The following is a 20,894-nucleotide window of genomic DNA, read 5'->3' as shown; positions in this document are numbered from 1 at the left end:
CCGGAGTTGTTACTGAGGAGCAAGTCATTGCTCAAGCACAGTACCTTGACTTGGTCTATACTCAGTCGGGTACGTTACATGAAAAAATCACCGATCTTCCCAAGCAAAATCAAATCGCTGCAGCTCCTTTGGGATCTCATGCCGCCGATGGTATGATTGGCACGGTTAACACTAAAAGTAAGAAGAAGTCTTCCAAGAATTCTTCTCCCATTATAACCTTGCCTGATTCCCCAAAACGAGATTCTTCTGCAGAGATTTCAGCCAATATTCAAGTTGTAGAGTCATCTACAGCGAAATCAAAATCTGGTGGGAAGAAGAAAGGAAAGAAGAAGAATAAAACGGATAAAAGTTCAAAGGAGAAACCTGAAAAGGCAGAATCCAATGATGAAAAGCGCAAACCTCGTTATCCTTGTCTCATTTGTGATGATGAACATTTTACAAGAGACTGCCCACATCGTGCAGAGGTTGCAAAGATTGTCAAAGGTTCCCAAACTCCTGCTGTTTTGAAGGATCTTTTTCCGGCTCAAGACAGTAAGATGATAGGTTCATCCTCGAGTGCCAACGAAGAACCCATACTGATGATGTCCCATGTTAGGATTGCGACTCGATTGCAAGATTATGGTAGTAAGAGTCCTGTTGATGGTAAAGAAGCAGAATCTTCTCATTCTAATCCATCAACCTCAACTCCCGGTTCTGATCCACTACAGATCGAGAAACCTAATCCAGACTTGGTAATCAAACCGCCCGCCAAGGGTATACTTTGAAAGTCAGCTTTCAATCCACATGCGAGAGTGGCTCAGAATTATAACATTGTTGAGGATTTAGCTGTTTCACCTTCAGCAATGTCAACTTTGGAAGTGCTGCAATCATGCCCAGCACAACGTAAATTACTTTTGTCGGCTATAGGAGCTGTTGATGTTCAGGACCCGAACCTAATAATTTTCAATCTAGAAAATAGTACACCGCGATTGCCTCATCAAATGGCTTTCCAGATTCCAGTGATAGTCAAAAACAGGCCTATTCATCGGACTGTAATTGATGAGGGAGCCTCAACGTGTATTATGTCAATATAGTGTTGGAGATCGCTTGGTTCTCCTTCACTAAATCAATCCCCGACAATTCTAAAGGCCTTTGATGGCCATGGGTTTCATCCTTTTGGCATTCTACATGATTTGCCTATAGGGGTTGAAGGAAAAACCGTTAGTCTAGATGTGGAGGTGGTTGATGCCCCTCTAGATTACAACCTTCTCTTGGGTCGAAGTTGGTCTTATGCTATGACAGCGGTCGTTTCATCAGTATTTCGAGTAATAAAGTTTCCACGCAATGGAAAGATCGTAACAATAGACCAGCTAGCTTTCTTTTCATCCGACCCAGCCTCTTCGGAGAGTATTCAGCATGTTGGTAAAACGACTATCCCATATAAGGATGTTGGAGTAGGATTAGTTAAAGATGCCGGTTTACTGGGAACTTTTCCTTTTCCTCCAATCAACATATCATCTTCATTTGCAACCATTCATATGATTACATCAGACACCATTATTTATGATGATCCTTGGATCATCCCTTCTGAATCTGAGATAGACTCATTTGGTAATTCCATGCCCTTGAGTCCATATGAAATTGCCTATGAAGCCATGCAGTCTTTTGCCGACCCGTGTTCAACCGAAAATGACTTAATGAATGTGGTTCGTAAGGAATCACTTTTCACATCAACCTCGGATTTAACTACGTTTTCTGAACTTGTTCACTCTGATGAGCAAATTCGTGAAATCCTATGTGTAGATGATTTACCATGGGAAGATCTCCATCATAGATCTTCGTTTTTACCTAAGGATGATCGTTTTGAAAATGATTTCTCATCAATTTTTACAACTAAATATGTCAAGGAACCTCAGAATCCAATGAAACATCCCGATTCAGAGTTAAATTTGGGAAACATCTCTCGAACTATTCCTATTGACATTTCGGTTAAGCCCGGAATTGTTGAGAACATTCATATAGGTGCCTCGTGTACAGATGATGAAATTCAATTATATAAGGCCCTATTTCAAGAATTTCATGACGTGTTTGCCTGGTCCTATGAGGAAATGCCAGGAATTGATCCTGCGATTTTTGTTCATGAAATCAAGACTTACCCAGACGCTAAACCCGTCCGGAAACGTTTGCGTCAGATTCACCCACGAAAAGCTGCTGCAATTAAAGCAGAAGTTGAAAAACTGTTGAAAGCAGGTTTCATTTATCCGATCCCGTTAACGGATTGGGTATCGAATATTGTTCCGGTTAACAAAAAACATGGAACAATAAGAATATGCATTGATTATAGGGACATTAATCGAGCCTGTCCAAAGGACAATTACCCAACTCCCATATCGATCAAATCATTGATGATTGTGTCGGCAGCGAAATATTCTCCTTTATGGACGGTTTTTCCGGATACAATCAAATCAACAATCTACCTGCCGATCAACCAAAAACGGATTTCATTTGTCCATGGGGGACATTTGCTTATTGAAAATTACCTTTTGGGCTTAAGAATGCTGGAGAAACTTTTCAAAGGGCGATGTCTTATGCGTTTCATGACATCAAGCACATTGTGAAACCTTACCTTGATGACTTGCCTGCTCATTCATTACATCGAGCTGATCACCTCGTCCATCTACGAGCAATCTTTATGAGGTGTAGGCATTATCGTATTCGGTTGAACCCACACAAATGTGTCTTCTGTATAGAAATGGGTCGATTGCTGGGGTCTGTAGTTTCGAAAGCCAACATTCGCGTTGATCCCTCAAAGGTCGAAGCTATCATCAAATTGCCTCCTCCTTCGAGTCTTCGCCAACTCCAAAGTTTGCAGGGGAAAGCAAACTTTTTACGATGATTCATTCCTAACTACGCCAAGGTTACAAAGGGTTTTACCCGGTTGTTGAAACAGAATACTCCATTCTATTGGGATGAGATAGCTCAGAAATCTTTTGATGCACTCCAACACGCGTTGACCCATGCACCGTTGTTGCATCCTCCCAACTACAACCAAGATTACTTCTTGTATCTCGCCACTTCTCATTCCACCATTGGAATGGTCTTAGTTCAGGAAGATGAATCAGGAACTGAACATGTGATATATTACCTTAGTCGAACTTTAAATCCAACTGAGCTAAAATAATCACATGTGGAGAAATTGGCATTGGCAGCCGTTCAAGCTGTCCAACGTTTTTGTCACTACATTCTACTACGTAAAACTACAGTAATTTTGGATTGCAACCCTATGATCTACATTTTGACCAAGCAATTGCTAGGGGGAAAGTACTCTAAATGGATCGTTATCCTGCAAGAGTTCGACTTGGAATTTGAGAAATCCAAGTCTAAGAAATCTTTAGTTTTTGTGGAGTTAATGTGTGACTTCCCGCATGCTGACACGGAAACTGTGGCGGAGGAGCCCATTGCGGACGAATCCTTGTTTCTAATCAGCACTTTAGATCCGTGGTATGGGGATATCATCGTTTATCTCCAGACCCAATCCTTTTGGCCAGAAATTTCAAGGTCAGAACGTCAGAAAATTCAATTCCAGTCCCAACAATTCAGGATTATTGGAGATACTCTTTATCGCCGTGGGGCGAATTCTGTTTTTCGATGTTGCTTAACTCACGAGGAAGCTGAAAGGGTTCTAAATTACTGTCACTCTAGATATTGGCGGTCATATGTCTGGGTTTGCCACAACCCAAAAGATATTGCACGCTGGCTACTTTTGGCCGTCTTTATTTAAAGATTGTATTATGGCAGTCCGAAAATGCCACAACTGCCAGATTTTTGATCGTAAGATGCGTGCTCCACCTGCTCCTCTCCACCCTATAATTGCCATTGGTCCTTTTGCCAAATGGGGTATCGATTTTATTACATGTAACCCTCACTCGGATGGGGGGCATGCATATATCATCCTTGCGGTAGATTATTTTACTAAGTGGGTCGAGGCAATGCCTACATTCGAGGCAGACGGCAAGACAGCTGCAATTTTCGTGTTCAATCATATAATTGCTAGGTTTGGTGTCCCACAACCGATAATCATTGATCATGGGCGTCATTTTCGAAACGTTATGATGACCGAACTTACATGCCAGCTTGGTTTACGTCACGATAGTTCAACCCCTTATTATCCACAAGCGAATGGTCTGGTTGAGTCCATCAACAAAGTTTTAGTTATCATGATCTGACGAATCATTGGGATTCATCGGTCGAATTGGCACAACATGTTATTTTCAGTGCTTTGGGCGTACCGAACTTCAGTAAAAACATCAACAGGGTTCACTCCTTTCGAACTAGTCTATGGTTTGGAAGCTGTGTTACCCATTGAATGCGAAATCCCGTCACTGCAAATGGCCATCGAGTTACTTCCAGCCACTTCCGAAGAGGAAAAGTGTTTATTATACTTGGCTCAATTAGATGAGAATCGACGTGATGCTGCATTGGCGATTGAGACTCACGCAAAACGCATGAAAGCTCAATATGATCGAAATGTGACCCCTCGAAATTTTTCGGAAGGAGATCTAGTCTTAGTTTATGATCAAGCTAATGATAAATTAGGCACTGGAAAATTCGTTCCTATGTGGCATGGTCCCTATGTTGTCAAGCGAAAGCTAGCCAAAGGGGCTTCTGAATTGGTAGACTTTGATGGGGACTCTTTGGGTAAACCCAAAAATGGCCTTTACTTGAAGAGGTATTATGCTTAAAAGAATGGGTATGGAGATTTAGTTAGGATAGTTTTCTCTTTCTAGCTGGTGTGTTTTAGTTTAAACAGTGTGCTTAGCTTAGAGAGTGTTTTTTCGTCATTATTCCTGCTTATCTTGGCTTTACTCTTGATATTGCAGATGTCGATGCCTCTCCAAACATAAATTGGTTTCGCTGATGGTGCTTGTCGTAATACATGGAACATCTCTTCTGCAGCTTGGGTTATCTATTCGCCCTCTGATGAGTTAGTATCTATGCATGGGGTAAGCCTCGGTCAAACAACGAACAACATTGCCGAGTATAGTGCAGTGATTGAGCTATTATCTGAATCTATTTCATTTGGGATTCAGAGTTTGATAGTGAGGTTAGATTCTGAACTCGTTGTATTACAGCTTAATAGAGTGTATGCCATTAGAAATCAGTGTTATTAAGATTATTTTTGAGAGTGCATCTCTTGGAACGTGAATTTGATTATATTGAATATCAGCATATTCCAAGGTCTTTAAATACATTAGCAGATGCAATTGCTTCTCGAATGTTAAATAGACATTTGCAATAATCATACATGTAAATATAAAACCATTCCATAACATGATTTACAAGATAAGCCAGTAATAGTGATATATATATATATATATATAGGAGTGTGTCAAAAAATACATCGTCCTCGATCATAGGTTGAAAAAACACCTTATGATCGGCAAAAATGATAAGTACAAAAAACAAAAATGTCATATGTGCCCACAATAGGCGATCATCCTATCACTGGTGATGATCTCTATAAGAAACCACTGCACGAGCCACCTTGCAAAGGAACCTCCTAAAAGGTCCCGGGACTCCAATCACATAGCGCTGAAGTCGACAAGGAATGTCATCTATAGTGGTCTCAGGAATATCTCCTGTCAGGCGCTCAATATGACCCTCCAACTCGGCCAAAACCTCTGCTGATTCGTCCTGTGGGGCTGGCGCGGGTGCAACTGGTTGCCTCCTCTCGTAAGGCCGGAGAGCGGCTGGTCGCTGTGGACCCACATCTGCATTTGAAATTTTTACTATCAGTTTTGAGACGATGAAAAAATAACAAAAAATTAAAATAGGAAAAATGTTGAAAAGGATTTTACCTGACTCGTCCCACTACTCTCCTGGTGGAAGAACCATATCTGGGTCACCACGAAAATCTATCCCAGCGTAAGGGAAGTCCTGAATGGAAAGGACTTGGTTTTCTAGCCATTGGAAATACTCAGGTTTGAATCGAGCAACCTCTGTCCTCTCGTCCGGGTGACAGGCCATGACGCGACCCATCGCATCAGTTTGGGCTCTCGAGGAAGCCCAGCTCCAACAGTAAGGTGTTGTGGGATCAGCATAGGAACCCTCTCTAGGCCAAAACTCACGACTAAAGCCCCATAACCAAAGGTCTTTAGTCGTCCGTTCTTGGCCCTGGTCAGTTGGCCTTTTACATTGGCCAACACGGCATCACACCAGTTGAAGATGGTGCCTCGAAAGTAATCAACTGCCATACGCATCTGGGATCCAGTGGCAATATGTAATGCGGCCACTCCGCAAAGTCTGGTGACAGTGAATGAAATCACCATGAGCTCAGGACAGGATATCATCTTTATGTCTATCCCTTAGTCTCTAGCCTAGCTGTTGCAGTACTCTAGCCGAAGGCTATCGACAGACTGGCCACCTGGCCTAGTCCCGTACAGAGTCAAGTCTTCGCCTCTCTTAGGCAAACCAGTCAAGAAATATATGTCTGCCGGCTCGATTTCGAGTTGATGGCTGCCAATGAAGAAGCACTGGTCCTGTATGCTCCATTTTTCAACCAGCCACTGTAAGAAATCCACCTGAGCCCTCATGCCAGGAATGGCCCAGAATTTGTACAATCCGCATGCCCTCAAAGCATTAAGTGAAGGCTGATGATTCCATTTGGCGGCATCCATGTCCTCATGCTCTCGTTCACGCCAATCTAGCATGATGTACTCTCTGCATCAAGTATAAAGACAAATTAAAATGCTAGAAAATATTTTGCGTGGTCCATTTTTGAGAATTTTTGGGTTCAAAACCCTTGCAGCGGGGACCGCACCCTCCAGGTTAGACACAGTGCGTGGGACCGCACTTTGTCTACACGGAAGGTGCGGACCCCGAGCTTTTTCCCAATGGAGAAAAAGTTGGGGTCCGCAGGCCCACAATGGTAAACCTGCGGGCCCCCACGCACGGGTTTTGCGCCTAAAAACCCTCCCAAAAATGAAATAAAGGACTAAAACAAAAAATTAAACGGTTAAAAATGAAGAGTGGGATGATGTGGATTACCTGGAGAAGATGGCGTTCGATTCTGACGGTTGGATTTTCCGAAATCTTCACGGGAAGTTTTCTGAGGAAAAGCACTATTTCTCACCCAAACTCAAAGGGTAAAAATGAATTCACAAAGGCCCTTTTTATAAGTTTTTTGAGTAAATAAATTGCAAATTTGTTTATGTTTCACTTTGAAAAGGTATTTTGCGACAATTTTATCCATTTCAAATAGGTATGAGTAATGTTTGTGTTCTTGTGCAGAATAAAGGATTATTCAGGTGAAATCTATCATTTTCGACGAAAAAACATGTAGAGTCATCTTTAAGCTCTTTTCTGACTCCTAAAACATGAAAAGATTGCCGAGTGTTTCTTTTAAACTCGTTAAAACAGAATTAAAAGACGGTCCACTTACAGCTCTTTTCCGACCGTAAAAACATGAAAATATTGCCGGATTTCTGTCGTTTCAAATTCGATATCGGTCATAAAACGACGTGTCATTGATCGCTTTTTTATTTTTTCGGGTCAAGGGCACTAATGACGAAAAGTACTCCTTGGTCATAAAAGATCAAGCGGTTCTCTCAAGTATTATTTTATACCTTTTCAGGCTTGGGAGACACAAATTTACGAAAAAGGTCAACCCTGGAGTCTTCTTAAGTTTTTTCAGACTCTCTAAAATTGAAAAACACCGCGTTTCTCCGATACTGGACTCGTTAAAATTTCACAGTAAAGGACCTGTTCAATTACAAACGGGAACGAACCACTCCTTCTTAGGGTTTGAATTTAAACTAAGTTGGACTCATCCAAAGGATGAGCTTATAATCAAGCAAATGTTATCATCCCCAAGCTTGTCAAATATAAAGAGATACTTGCCAGAAATGGTGGGGGAAAAGAGAGAAAAATGAGCCTGTTTTTCATACTTTGTAACCACTCTTGAACACGACACTTTCATTCACCTGGGTTGGGAAACCCTTTGCCTAATAGTTGATCAAACCTCATTGAAAGTCTTCAGCCGGTTTCTGGGTATTAACTTTGGGTCAATTGTCACCAAGCCATCTGTCGTGTCGTTATGTGTTCAAGAGGTCACTGCCAATAAGCCATTCATCTGCAAAATATCTGTCATCCATCTTGACCATCCCTGAGTCAGTCCTTGCAACTAAATTTCTTCAACTTGATCTATGATTTCGTGTTGTGGGCTTGCCTACGACATATCGCTTTCTATTGACATCAACTCATTATCTAGAAAGATGATCCAGGAATCGTCAGTACCTTGAAGTCTGCATGCCTCAATGGCAGGTTTCTCGCCTTTGACGACAGTTTACATCATTGACTTTCGATCAAAGGATTCTGTGACATGTTCGACATCAACACATTTATTCGCATCTCATGGATTGTACTGGGTACTTTGAGAGCCATTGACATCATTGGTGGTTTCTCTCACACTTGTTAACAGTTTACATCATTGACTGGTAATCAAGTGGTTTCTACCATGTTTGACATCAACACATTCATTCGCATGGATAGAATCGTACTATTTCGAGAAAGTAGAAATGAAGACCCTGGATCTAGTTTCCACAATCCAGGCTGCGAGGAAATTTTGTATTCATTATATAATGGACTATTCATAAACAGATGGTTGCGTCCATACTGTGTCCACATGAGTCTATACTTGTGATTTTTTACAAGATCATTCCTGTATCAGAGCAGTAGTTAGTTTTTCTAGTCAGTTTTGATCTAAGCATGGGAATGCCTACCTCAGCGATGATATGATCTCATATATATATTTTGCATTGAATGTTTTTACAGGTTCCAACCTGGTTCTCCACAAGATGATCCTCGAAATGATAAAGTACTTCACTCTTCCTAGATGATAAGAAATCCTCATCTACTATAGACTTCGCACTTTAGGGGGCAATCTGTTACACAAAAATATCGTCACCATGACTATTTGCAGTCAGTATGGGTATATCATCACTTGTACTGTCCTCCTAAGCAAGTCTCAGACCTCAGTTCTTCAAATCAAGCTTTGGAAATGAGAGAAAGACATTAAAAATCAATGTAACTCTGGTTCCGCACTTTCTCTCATGGTCACCTGCGGTCCCGCACCTTCTGTGTACAAAAACTGCGGACCTGCCCGCTCTGTCCCCAATGGTGTAGGTGCGTACCCCTGTGAAAGTCAAAAGGCGCAAGTTTTATCTTTAAAAACTCACTTTGGGTTAATTGTAGAGGTTTCTAGAAGGAATTTTGACGTGGATTGTTCACTCTGAGGTGGTTCATGCATCCCAAAAGAGAAGGAGCTAATCCCTTGATGAGAGGAGCTATCCCTTTGAAGGAGGGCTTTATCCCTTTGAAGGAGGACCTAGTAACCTCCCTCCATTGCACTATAAATACAGGCATTGGGCTGGTTGATGGAGAGGTTAGAAGCTGAACATTTTTGAGGGTAAATGCTGGTGAAATCAAGACTTCCTAGTTGAGCTTAAGAGGAGAGATCACACATCTTTTTGGCTTCATTGGGGAGTGAGTGAAACTTGTCAAAGTAGAGGAGACTTCTTGCTGGACCTTGGGAGGAGCTTGTACAACGTCAAGGAAAAGGTTGTAAAGTTCTTCTTCTTTTGAAATAATACAATCAAACTCATTTTTCTCAACAAATATCTTATGTTATTTGTTTCTTGGACTCCTTGACTTTCATGTTAAATATGTTTTATGCAATTGGCTTTTCAGGTGCTATTTAATTTGTTTGCCTTGTTTGTGTTTGCAGATTCGCGAAAAGGAGCTCACTTGGATCAAAGGAGTGAGGGCATCCACAAGCTTGCGTTGGACCTAAGGTAGGCCCTAAAAACACTTCTTTGCTATTTGTTTATCAAAGCATATTAGAGAAAGATAGTGTCTGGTTGGTTTTCTTGTCATTAGGTCTTCTTTAGATTCTAGGAAGGTCTATCTTGTCCACAAGATTGAGCTTATTCCGTGTGACATGGTCCAAAAATCATTTCGAGTTGATCATCTTCTACATTTACCATGTCGCACATTGGGTCGAAATTCAACATTTTAGAAATCTATCCTCTATAAGTGCTGTTCTTCATGATTTCAGTAAGCAGATGGACACCTTTAACTTAGAAATCTCATTCTCTAGGCTAAAAGCAGGAGTTTTTTCTACCTCTTTGACTAGGATCTCTTTCCTTTCCTTTTCTTTTGATGTGGTTGGTTGCTGTGATTGTTCTGCTGATTTTGATTTGCTGCTCTCCGGACCAACTGCATCCTTTCCTTTTCTTTGTGTAGCTGATGAATCATTTTTTGTTGTTTCACCCTCCTTCTTTTTCTGAATTGGTTTGGCCAGCACATCTCTGTTTCTAAGAGAATATCATTGATGTTGTGCTGACAAAGCATTCATATACCCCCTTTGATATTCTTCTATTTCTTCTTCCAACACGGTGTCGCTAGCTAGAATAAAATCGGTGTCTTGGTGTGCAGCTGAATTCACTGCACATTGTTCCTCTTCAGTAATGTAAGTAGGCAACTCATTTGGAGTAAAGAGGTGGTTTTCTTCACCTATTACATTCCCGTCTTCATTTGACTCCAGTCCATGCACAAAATTCTGCTGCAAAGGTGTTTGTACCAGCTGTTGTGCTGTCTGCTCTTGAGTTCGCTGATCTCTTTGTCTTATTCTATATTGTGGCTGTTGTTGGCCATGAAAGTTAGGATTCCTAACTTGTGGCTCTGGCTTGTCAAGTTTTACCCTTTCAAGCATCTACTCTACCTTTTTGAGAAGTTGATCCATTGAAGAAGATTCTTCTTTCACCATGGTTTTCTTCTTTGCTTTCGCTCTAGCTCTTTTGGACAGCAGATTTGCCTCAACGCTGACCACAATTTTCTGCATGTCTTCCATTGTAGCCGGTTCTCTCTCTCTTAATTGGTACGCCATGTCAGCATCAAAACCATTTGGAAACTTCATCGTTGCTAGTCCCATAGGTGGCTTTAGATGATCTGGAATTTCGTTATAGACTGCATTAAATCTAACAAAATAATCTTGGACCGACTCACCGACATTCCGTTTGATTTGTTCATACTCGGCTAGAATTTGGAGGGGATTCTTTTTCACTTCCCACCGGTTCAAAAATTGTATTTGTAGTTCAGCCAAGGTAGTGATACTTGCAGCCGTCAAACCTCTGAACCATTTCCTCACATCACCTGCAAATGTCTGTAGAAAAAGCGTCATTGCCACGTTCTCTGCGTCAATCTCATGAAGTTCATAAAAGTCTGCCATTTTGTCTACATGTTGCTGAGCAGTAATGTTGTTAGGAGTGCCATCAAAAAATGGGATTTTACTTTGATAATCCATTGGCATGTCATCTAGGACTTGGGGCAGAACAAGGGGTGCGAAACGGGTAGCCATCATTCTCAGTGGATTTGGCCTTGGAGGTGTTGGAGGAGTGTGCACAGTTTGCAAGGGGCTTGCAATTGGAGTTTGGGGCTATGTTGCAATGTAATTATCAATTAATCTATTGGCTCTTTCTATTTCGAGGTCTACAAGAAATTGCAGATTGGGGACAGTATAATCAACAACCCTTTCGGATTTAGACTCAAACAGTGATATCTCAAATCGTTCGTCAAACTCAAGCTCTTCAAGATACTCAAAAATGTTGGGACATGAATGGGATTTGAACACGGGAGTTATGGTGCTTTCTTGATGAAGGAGTCTTGAGATCAAATGGGGGTTTTCATAAATATGAGAAGGATCTGGGTCTGGATTGGCTCTGGTATATCACCTCGAAGCCAACGTGCTATTGAGAAAAATCACAAGACACGACCAACTTACTCAGCCTTTCCAATCCTAAGCTCATCATCTGGAAGCTCAGAATTATTATTGTTAAGTTATGGTATGTTCTATGCTTATAACAATTTACTTCTTTTTCTTATTATATTCCATCGATTAGCAATCACATGTACATAAATTAAAGTGCAGATAGAACATTAAACGATCGACAGAAAACAAGCCAAGACAAGAGACACAAGATGTGGCGGCTAGCCAGGGACAAACCCCACAATGTGTCGGGAAACCCTTTGATCAAATCTTCTTTTATCTTCAATAATTCAGCAAAGAGAAATAGTACAATAAATCTAATTCATATCAGCAGTAGCAAACCCTAGATCAGTAGCATCAGCATTAGCGACTTCATTATCAAACTAGGGCAGACCATATCTCACAAACCGACAGTCAGATTGACTTCATTCCACCACCAAAAGTTTCGGCTTTTAGAGGAGGTTTAGATGAACCTACAGCATAGTTCAGATGAGGAGATCATCTAGGCCACGCAAGTAAATCTTTACTTTTGCAGTTGCAGCTTCAGTTTCAGCAGTTTCCGGCTTCAAGCTAGGGCAGTCGATATCTTGCAAACCGTTCGTCGGATTGACTTCATTCCACCACCAAAAGTTATGGCTTTCAAAGGAGGTTCAGATGAACCTATAGCACAGTTCCAAAGAGGAGATATTCTAGGCCACGCAAGTCAATCTTTACTTCTGCAGTTGCAGCTTCAGTTTCAACAGTTTCCGGCTTCAAACTAGGGCAGTAGATATTTTGCAAACCGTTCGTCAGATTGACTTCATTCCACCACCAAAAGTTGCGGCTTTCAAAGGAGGTTCAGATGAACCTACAAGGCAGTTCCAAAGAGGAGATCTTCTAGGCCACGCAATTCAATCTTTACTTCTGCAGTTGCAGCTTCAAATTCAACAGCTTTTGGCTTCACATGTGTGAGAGAGAGAGACCCATTTCAGCGCAGTAGAGAAGAGACTCATATCTGCGCAGTAGAGAGAGAGAGAGATGTGATGAGATGAGTGTGTCCAAATGAGGAAAAGTCCTATTATATTTATACACAACGTTGGTGGGTGAATAGATGTGACTGTTGGGCTTCTGAGCCTACATAAGTTGTAGGTCGGCTTGATAATAATTCCATAATCAAAATAAATTCATATCTCCATGAATACTTATCGGAATCGGATGATATTTATATCAATCCTACACCTCTCAACGAGAGGAATCTAATACAAATATTATTAGCCATGAATAAGATGACCCACATGAAGTTTTGCCCTGGTTTCCAATTTTAACACTCCCTCTCAACCATGGAGAACTTCATCTGCAATCTGTCTATCGGTCGTTACTATTCATCCATAAAATGCACTACCTTGTACAGCCTGACCCTTGCCCTGCTCTGCTCTATTTTGCCTGTTCTGCTTTGTCTTGTTCTGCCCTGCACTGATCTGTACTGTTTTGTTCTGTTCTGCTCTGCTCTTGCATTGTTCTGATCTACTCTGCTTTTGTCCGAATTATGAAGAAGAAGAAGTGATCGAGGATGTATCATACTGACTCAAAGTCAGTCTCAGAGTATGTACCACTGGTCCCAGACCAATATCATCCTCCACTGACTCAAAGTCAGTCTCAGAGTATGTACCACTAATCCCAGACCAGTCTCAACCGACCTGAAGTCAGCGTCATAGTATGGTACAACTCCTACCACTGGTCCTAGACCAGTATCATTGATCCCAGATCAATGGAGGTCATCCTAGCATAGGGAGTACGGTAGTTACAACGATGCATCCATCGGTACTACTATGGTCCCTAACTTCATTTCCCTACTCATTGATCAGATGAGAGGTACTTCCCATGAGTCCCAGACTGCATGGGTAGGATGCCTCGACAGGAGAACTAATCAATCCTGTCCTCACAGGAGAACACATCAATCCTGCTACAATTTCCATGGAGAACACATCAATCCAGGCCTCATAGGATAACACATCAATCCTGCTACAATTTCCATGGAAAACACATCAATCCAGGCTGCCATGGAGAACACATCAATCCAGGCCTCACAGGAGAACACATCAATCCTGCTACAATCGCCATGGAGAACACATCAATCCAGGACTCACAGGAGAACTAATCATCCTGCTACACAGGAGAGCGAATCATCCTATTCCACAAGAGAGTGAATCATCTTGTCCCACAAGAGAGCGAATCATCTTGTTCCACAAGAGAGCGTATCATCTTGTTCCACAAGAGAGCGAATCATTTTGTTCCAGTGCGCACCACCAGGGGAGGGTGAGTCACCCTATGGTCGTATGTTGCTCCAGTAAGAACCACAAGCCCTCAGAGATCCCAGAGCTCAATGTATGCAACATGTAGGACCCTTGTACAAGGGTTTCTTGATGACTCCAAGTCGTCTGGGAAAATTACAAATTAGATCTTTCCTCGAGGCTTTGACAAGGTGTATCAACATGTACATCATCTTAATGCAATGGAGCCTCCTTGCTCATCAACTTACCATATCCTAGATGATGTCTATCTGCTGGAGCAATCGACGAATACGGGATTCCTCAATAATCAAATCCCACCTCTGGTTGTTATAGAGAATCACAATGGTATCCAATGTAAATCCAAACAGCTCGAGCTTTCACAACCAGACTGCCTCACACGAGGTCATGCTAGCAACAATATATCCTGCTTCAGCGGTGCTCAAATTCATCGACTTCTGCTTCCTGCTCATCCAGGATATCGAAGCAGATCCCAAGGTGAAACAACACTCGGAAGTGCTCTTACGGTCCACCACACTGCCTGCCCAATCAACATCAGTATATCCAAGTAGTCTCACAACTCCGACAGTGTATCTCAACCCATTGTGCCACGAAGATATCTCAGAAGATTCTTGGCATCAATCAAGTGAGGCTCAACAAAATATGAGCTCACAATGCTAGCTGTAAAACAAATGTTCGGATGGAGGTTCACCAAGAACATCAATGCAAATGAGTTTATGAAACTCAGAGGCATTTCCCAAATCTGGTCCGACATCACTACCATATAACTTTTAAAAGTTAAGATCCTCGAGGTAGTCATAGGCTTGCAGTCCATCATACCAAATCCTTCCAATATCTTTACCACATATTTTCCTTGAGATAGGAAAATTTCTCCTGGATTTTGCCACACTTTAAGTCCTAGGAAGTAGTGCATCAGTCCTAGGTCTTTCATTTCAAATTCAGAGGCCAGCTCCCTCTTACATTTGTGAATGAGAGGGTCTACACCTATTAGAAAGATGTCATCCACATACAACACCAGTATGAGAGGCTTGTCATCTTCAACCTTAAAGTAAAGGTTAGGATCGGCTTCACTCCTAGTGAATCCCGGCTTCATCAAGTAGCTATTGATCCTCTCATACCATGCTCGGGGTGCTTGCTTCAGCCCATAGAGAGCCTTCTTCAACCTGCATACATGAGATTTTCAATCATAAATCTCAAATCCTTCGGGTTGCTCCATGTAGACCTCTTCTTTGATCAAATCGTGCAAGAACGCAGTCTTGACATCCATCTGATGTAGGTTCCATCCTTGTGAAGTCACAAGGGCTATGATCAAGCGGATGGTCGTATATCTGGCAACAGGTGCAAATATCATAGTCTATACCTTCCTTTTGGGATAAACCAAGAGCAACAAAATGAACCTTATACTTTTCCATACTTCCATTTGCTGCATGCTTTATCTTGTAAAGCCATTTTGAAGTAACAATTGTCTTGTCCAGGGTCTAGGAACTACTTCCCAAACATCATTCTCCATAATAGACTCATATTCTATGGTCATAGCACCCTTCCATAGTTAATGCTTGACGACATCTGAGAATGATGAAGGCTCCTTTTGTATGATCATGCTCATGATGGTCAGGTATCCCTGATACCTGTTAAGTTTCTTAATTTGACGGAAGGTTCCTCAGGGTGCAACATGTCCTTCAGAATCATCAAGTATCCCCCTAAGCCACAAAGGCCTCTTCCTAGAAGAGGAAGGCTCATGTGGATGAGAATCAATCAGATCCATGGGTTATTCTACATCAGGCATTGATTCATCATCCTTTTCTTTCGGTTCCCTGGTGTCGGCTTCTTGAGAGCTCCTCAAAGTCATAAGATTGTTCACCTTGCGGTGAAAATTTCTTCAAGAGTCTTGGAACCCAATGCTTGATGAGGGCATCGATTTTGTACATATACGGTGGTGATTGTAGTTTCAGCCCATAGAAACTTCAGAAGTCTTTGACCATGTAGCATGGCCCGGACAGCTTCCATCATCGTGCGGTTCTTCCTTCCCACCACACCATTTTGATCAGGAGTATGTGGTGTAGTAGTCTCCCACTTAATGCCAACCTCAGGTATGCTTGAGTGAACCAACTCTAATATATCGGAGGTCTTGCTTTGGCTTGAAGGGAATGGTCCCCTTTTGAGCTTTCCTTCGGCACATCCCAGACATACACCTTCTTTCTCTACTTGGAATTCAGACATCCCTGTTACCATCTGTCTTACATCAGGTAGAGCTTTGTAATGAAGGTGGGCAAACCTCCGATGCCAAAGTTCGGACTGAAGCGTTGTTTCACAAGACATGACACCTAGCGGACTTCCATCAACCTGATATAATGAATCAACACTAAACCCAAGAGTAAAGGAATCTTTAACATTATTTTTCCATATACATACCTTGCCATTGCTGAAGGTTACCTTGTAGCCTTTGCCTTCCATTGCCAAGATGGACACTAGGTTCCTTTTGAGGTCAGGTGCATTTAATACATCCTGGACTTTCTAGCCTTCTTGAATTGTTGTCCTCTTCCTCGATCTCCAGCTCTCCTCTTACCTTTGCTGTTGAATTTGTCATTCCTTTGATTGCCATCAGAGGGATTTTGAGTTGCACCACTGCATATTGTACCATGCTTCTCTAATCATGATTATCATCATGTTGCCCATGGCCATGATTTTATCCATCATAATGATGCTCAAACTAGTGTGCATCATCATCATGCTATCCTATATGACCATGATCTCATGTTTCCCTTTATGTCCATGATCTCATTCATCATGATTCTCATGATCTCATACATAGTGACTTGCTTTATTGCAAATGTAACATCGTCATTTTCTTCTAGCCTTAGGTCCAGCCTTTCCTTTTGATTTAGTCCCAGAATTATTTCTTTTCTTTGCATGAGAAGAAAAGGCAGCAGGAGGACCTTTAGGCATGGGCATTTCTTGCACTTCTTCCCTTGTTTCTTCTTGAATGCATCTAGCCATTAATTCCTTGAAACCAGAAATTACATTATAGTTCAAAAGAGTAGTCCTAAACACATACCATTCAAATGGAAATCCTCCGAGAGTTGTGAGTGCCATTTCTCTGTCAGTAATAGTTTCCCCAATAGATAGGAGATCATTCTTGATCTCGGTGATTCTTAAGAAGTATGCTTGCATACTTTCATCTTTACCCTTCTTGATTTCCCTCAGCTTATTTCTAAGAAACAAAACTTGATTTGCATCATTAACTTTAAATAAACTCACCAGTCTATCGTAGATTTCCTTGGAGGTGTCCAGTTCAGAGATGTAGGCCACCAAGTGCTTGTCGATAGAGTCCTGGATGATCTTCTATTGTTTTGACTTCTCCATTTTCTCATTTGTTCCAGGCAGCAGCGGATGCTTTTGATTGAGGCTCAACAATATTGCCTCTCACATGATCCAACACTCCTTGATTCTTAAGGGTTAGATCGATAGAAATCTTCCATCCGTGATAGTCAGCTTTCTCACGGAGCTTGTCTTCAGCAGGAAAGAGTGTTGAGGACCCCATAGTTCTTTTAGGATAGCCTTGCCAATATTCTCTTCGATGATTGCTCTTGCTCTTGCTCGGGCTTTGTCTTCACCTCAGCTCTGATACCATGTTAAGTTATGGTATGTTCTATGCTTATAACAGTTTACTTCTTTTTCTTATTATATTCCACCGATTAGCAATCACATGTACATAAAGTAAAGTGCAGATAGAACATTAAACGATCGACAGAAAACAAGCCAAGACAAGAGACACAAGATGTGGCGGCTAGCCAGGGAAAAACCCCACAATGTGTGGGGAAACCCTTTGATAAAATATTCTTTTATCTTCAATAATTCAGCAGAGAGAAATAGTACAATAAATCTGATTGATATCAGCAGTAGCAAACCCTAGATTAGTAGCATCAGCATTAGCGGCTTCATTATCAAACTAGGGCAGACCATATCTCACAAACCGACAGTCAGATTGACTTCATTCCACCACCAAAAGTTTCAGCTTCCAGAGGAGCTTTAGATGAACCTACAACGTAGTTCAGATGAGGAGAGCTTCTAGGCCACGCAAGTCAATCTTTACTTCTACAGTTGCAGCTTCAGTTTCAGTAGTTTCCGGCTTCAAACTAGGGCAGTCGATATCTTGCAAACCGTTCGTCGGATTGACTTCATTCCACCACCAAAAGTTGCAGCTTTCAAAGGAGGTTCAGATGAACCTACAGCGTAGTTCCAAAGAGGAGATCTTCTAGGCCACGCAAGTCAATCTTTACTTCTGCAGTTGCAGCTTCAGTTTCAGCAGTTTCCGGATTCAAACTAGGGCAGTCGATATTTTGCAAACCGTTCGTCAGATTGACTTCATTCCACCACCAAAAGTTGCGGCTTTCAAAGGAGGTTCAGATGAACCTACAATGCAGTTCCAAAGAGGAGATCTTCTAGGCCACACAATTCAATCTTTACTTCTGCAGTTGCAGCTTCAAATTCAACAGCTTCTGGCTTCACATGTGTGAGAGAGAGAGACCCATTTCAGCGCAGTAGAGAAGAGACTCATATCTGCGCAGTAGAGATAGAGAGAGATGTGATGAGATGAGTGTGTCCAAATGAGGAAAAGTCCTCTTATATTTATACACAACGTTGGTGGGTGAATAGATGTGACTGTTGGGCTTCTGAGCCTACATAAGTTGTAGGTCGGCTTGATAATAATTCCATAATCAAAATAAATTCATATCTCCATGAATACTTATCGAAATCGGATGATAGTTATATCAATCCTACACCTCTCGACGAGAGGAAACTAATAAAAATATTATTAGCCATGAATAAGATGACCCACATGAATTTTTTCCCTGGTTGCCAATTTTAACAATTATGAAACAAGGGGATTTGATTTCAACTTGTCCCCAGTTGAGTCGCCACTATGTTAGCACCTAAATCTACCTTAGGCTAAAGGAAGGCAAAAATTAGGGTAACCACAAACCACGCTCAGTCTGGTAGCTAGCCCTACTAGAGCAGGAGAGGGCTCTCTCCGAGTCACGCTCAGTGAATAGATAAACAAAAAATGGTCTAAGACGACTTACAATACAATGTTTACCTTAGGCTAGTAAGTGAATAGGGATTCTGGAAACAATTTTATGAAATGACCGAGATTTTGGGATGTTATGGGACCGACGCTTAACAAAGAACAGAGAATTGAATATAAAGGCACAGATTATTCCGTGAGGCAAGGTAGGCGGAAAATGTAACAATTTAGTTTGAGGTACCATGGCATGAATAGATTGTTAGAGAAAGTGAAAATGGCATAGTGACATGAATCCTTTTCAACAGAAGAAATAACACTGAAACATGAAATCTTCCCACAGGTAGAGCAATAAAAATTGGATTCTACCTAATCTCACTCAGAAAATTTCACTGGAAATGAGCATGAAATGAATTATGAAACATAACTAAATACATATGAACACATAAGAAATACATTTGCTACACTCACAACCACAAGAATCTCATGAAACAGAGCCGCTACCTTTCATTAATTCTCTATCGAAAATACACAGTGAAGAAATAGAGTTTCTTTCCCACAGTCTCCCAGAAGTTACAAGCCAACCAACCCTTTGAAAATAACTTGCATACAATATATAGAATGTGTGAGGAAGAGATAGAACGCCCAAGGGTTGGGGGGTTACTCGAATCATTGCGAAATGGAGATGGAGAGCCAACCATCAGCTACAGGTGCAGCATTGCAAACATGACATTTGGCTTTGGGTGACCGTTTTCCTTCCTTCGCCACTTGGATAGAAGCCAATCTGGAGAGAAAAATATTTAAATTCCACCCTTGGTGCCAAAAAACCTAAGCGTAGATGAGCGGGCCCACTTGGAGAAGTCGCGACCCGAAATTTCGCGAAACGGAAGCAAATCGGCAATTTTTTCGTCTGTGCACCGCGCCATTTTTTTGTGTGTTGCGCTACTTTGAGACCTGTTTTGGGGCACTTGCATGTGTCAAAAATGTGCCCAAGTGGGCTTGCTGGAAATCCTGTCATGTCTACTTTCTAACCCAACTAGAATTTTCAAATTTGGTGTTCATTTTCCCCTCCAAATCTCCATTCTCCCAAGACTGCTTTCTGTGTGTCAAAAAAGTGGCAGAGAGGCCATTTTTGGGGTTTTTTTGACCTTTAGGAGACCCAGATATTGCCCAAATCTCTTGCCCGGACACCAGTATTTGTAATTTTTGATGCTGAATCCAAATATTCAAGCCATTTGTCAATTGGAGCCCTATAATTTTAGCGTTGCGCCAGTGGCGCGGCGCACAGGGAGGAAATCTTTGTTTTTTACCCAAAAAATTGCCAAGTGACCAAAATTTCCAAAATTTTTTGAAGTTTGGGCTGGATGTTCCCTATGAAGTGCTATGTTGTGCCAAGAAAGCCTCAGCTAAGATTCGAATATGATCTTGCTCCTTTGCCACCTTTTCCTCTTTTGTTGCTTTGCTCAATTTCACCTTTAGGCTCCTGATTCTTGCTTTGGAGCTCATGTTTCGGGCCATGTAGTGATGAGTCATGTTCCTCAGCATGTCTTTTTCCCTGTTAGCCTTATCCGACCACTGCTCCAAGTGAACGTTCACTTTCTCTAACACATACTCCCGGTCCTCATCTCTTTGCTCCATAGGTCTGCCTTGTGCTGCCATGATGTGTTGCTGGTTTTCCTTGATCATTTGCAACTCTATCTCAGCTAGCCGATCCTCAAGTTGCTTGTTCCTCTGCTCCAGATACTTCACATTACACTTGGCCCTCTCCAAGTCCAGGGAT

Source organism: Pinus tabuliformis, chromosome 8, assembly GCF_031772625.1.
Source record: "Pinus tabuliformis cultivar Carrire ecotype Pingquan chromosome 8, CPIR1, whole genome shotgun sequence".
Lineage (NCBI taxonomy): Eukaryota > Viridiplantae > Streptophyta > Pinopsida > Pinales > Pinaceae > Pinus > Pinus tabuliformis.
Note: the sequence above shows the minus strand (reverse complement) of the source record.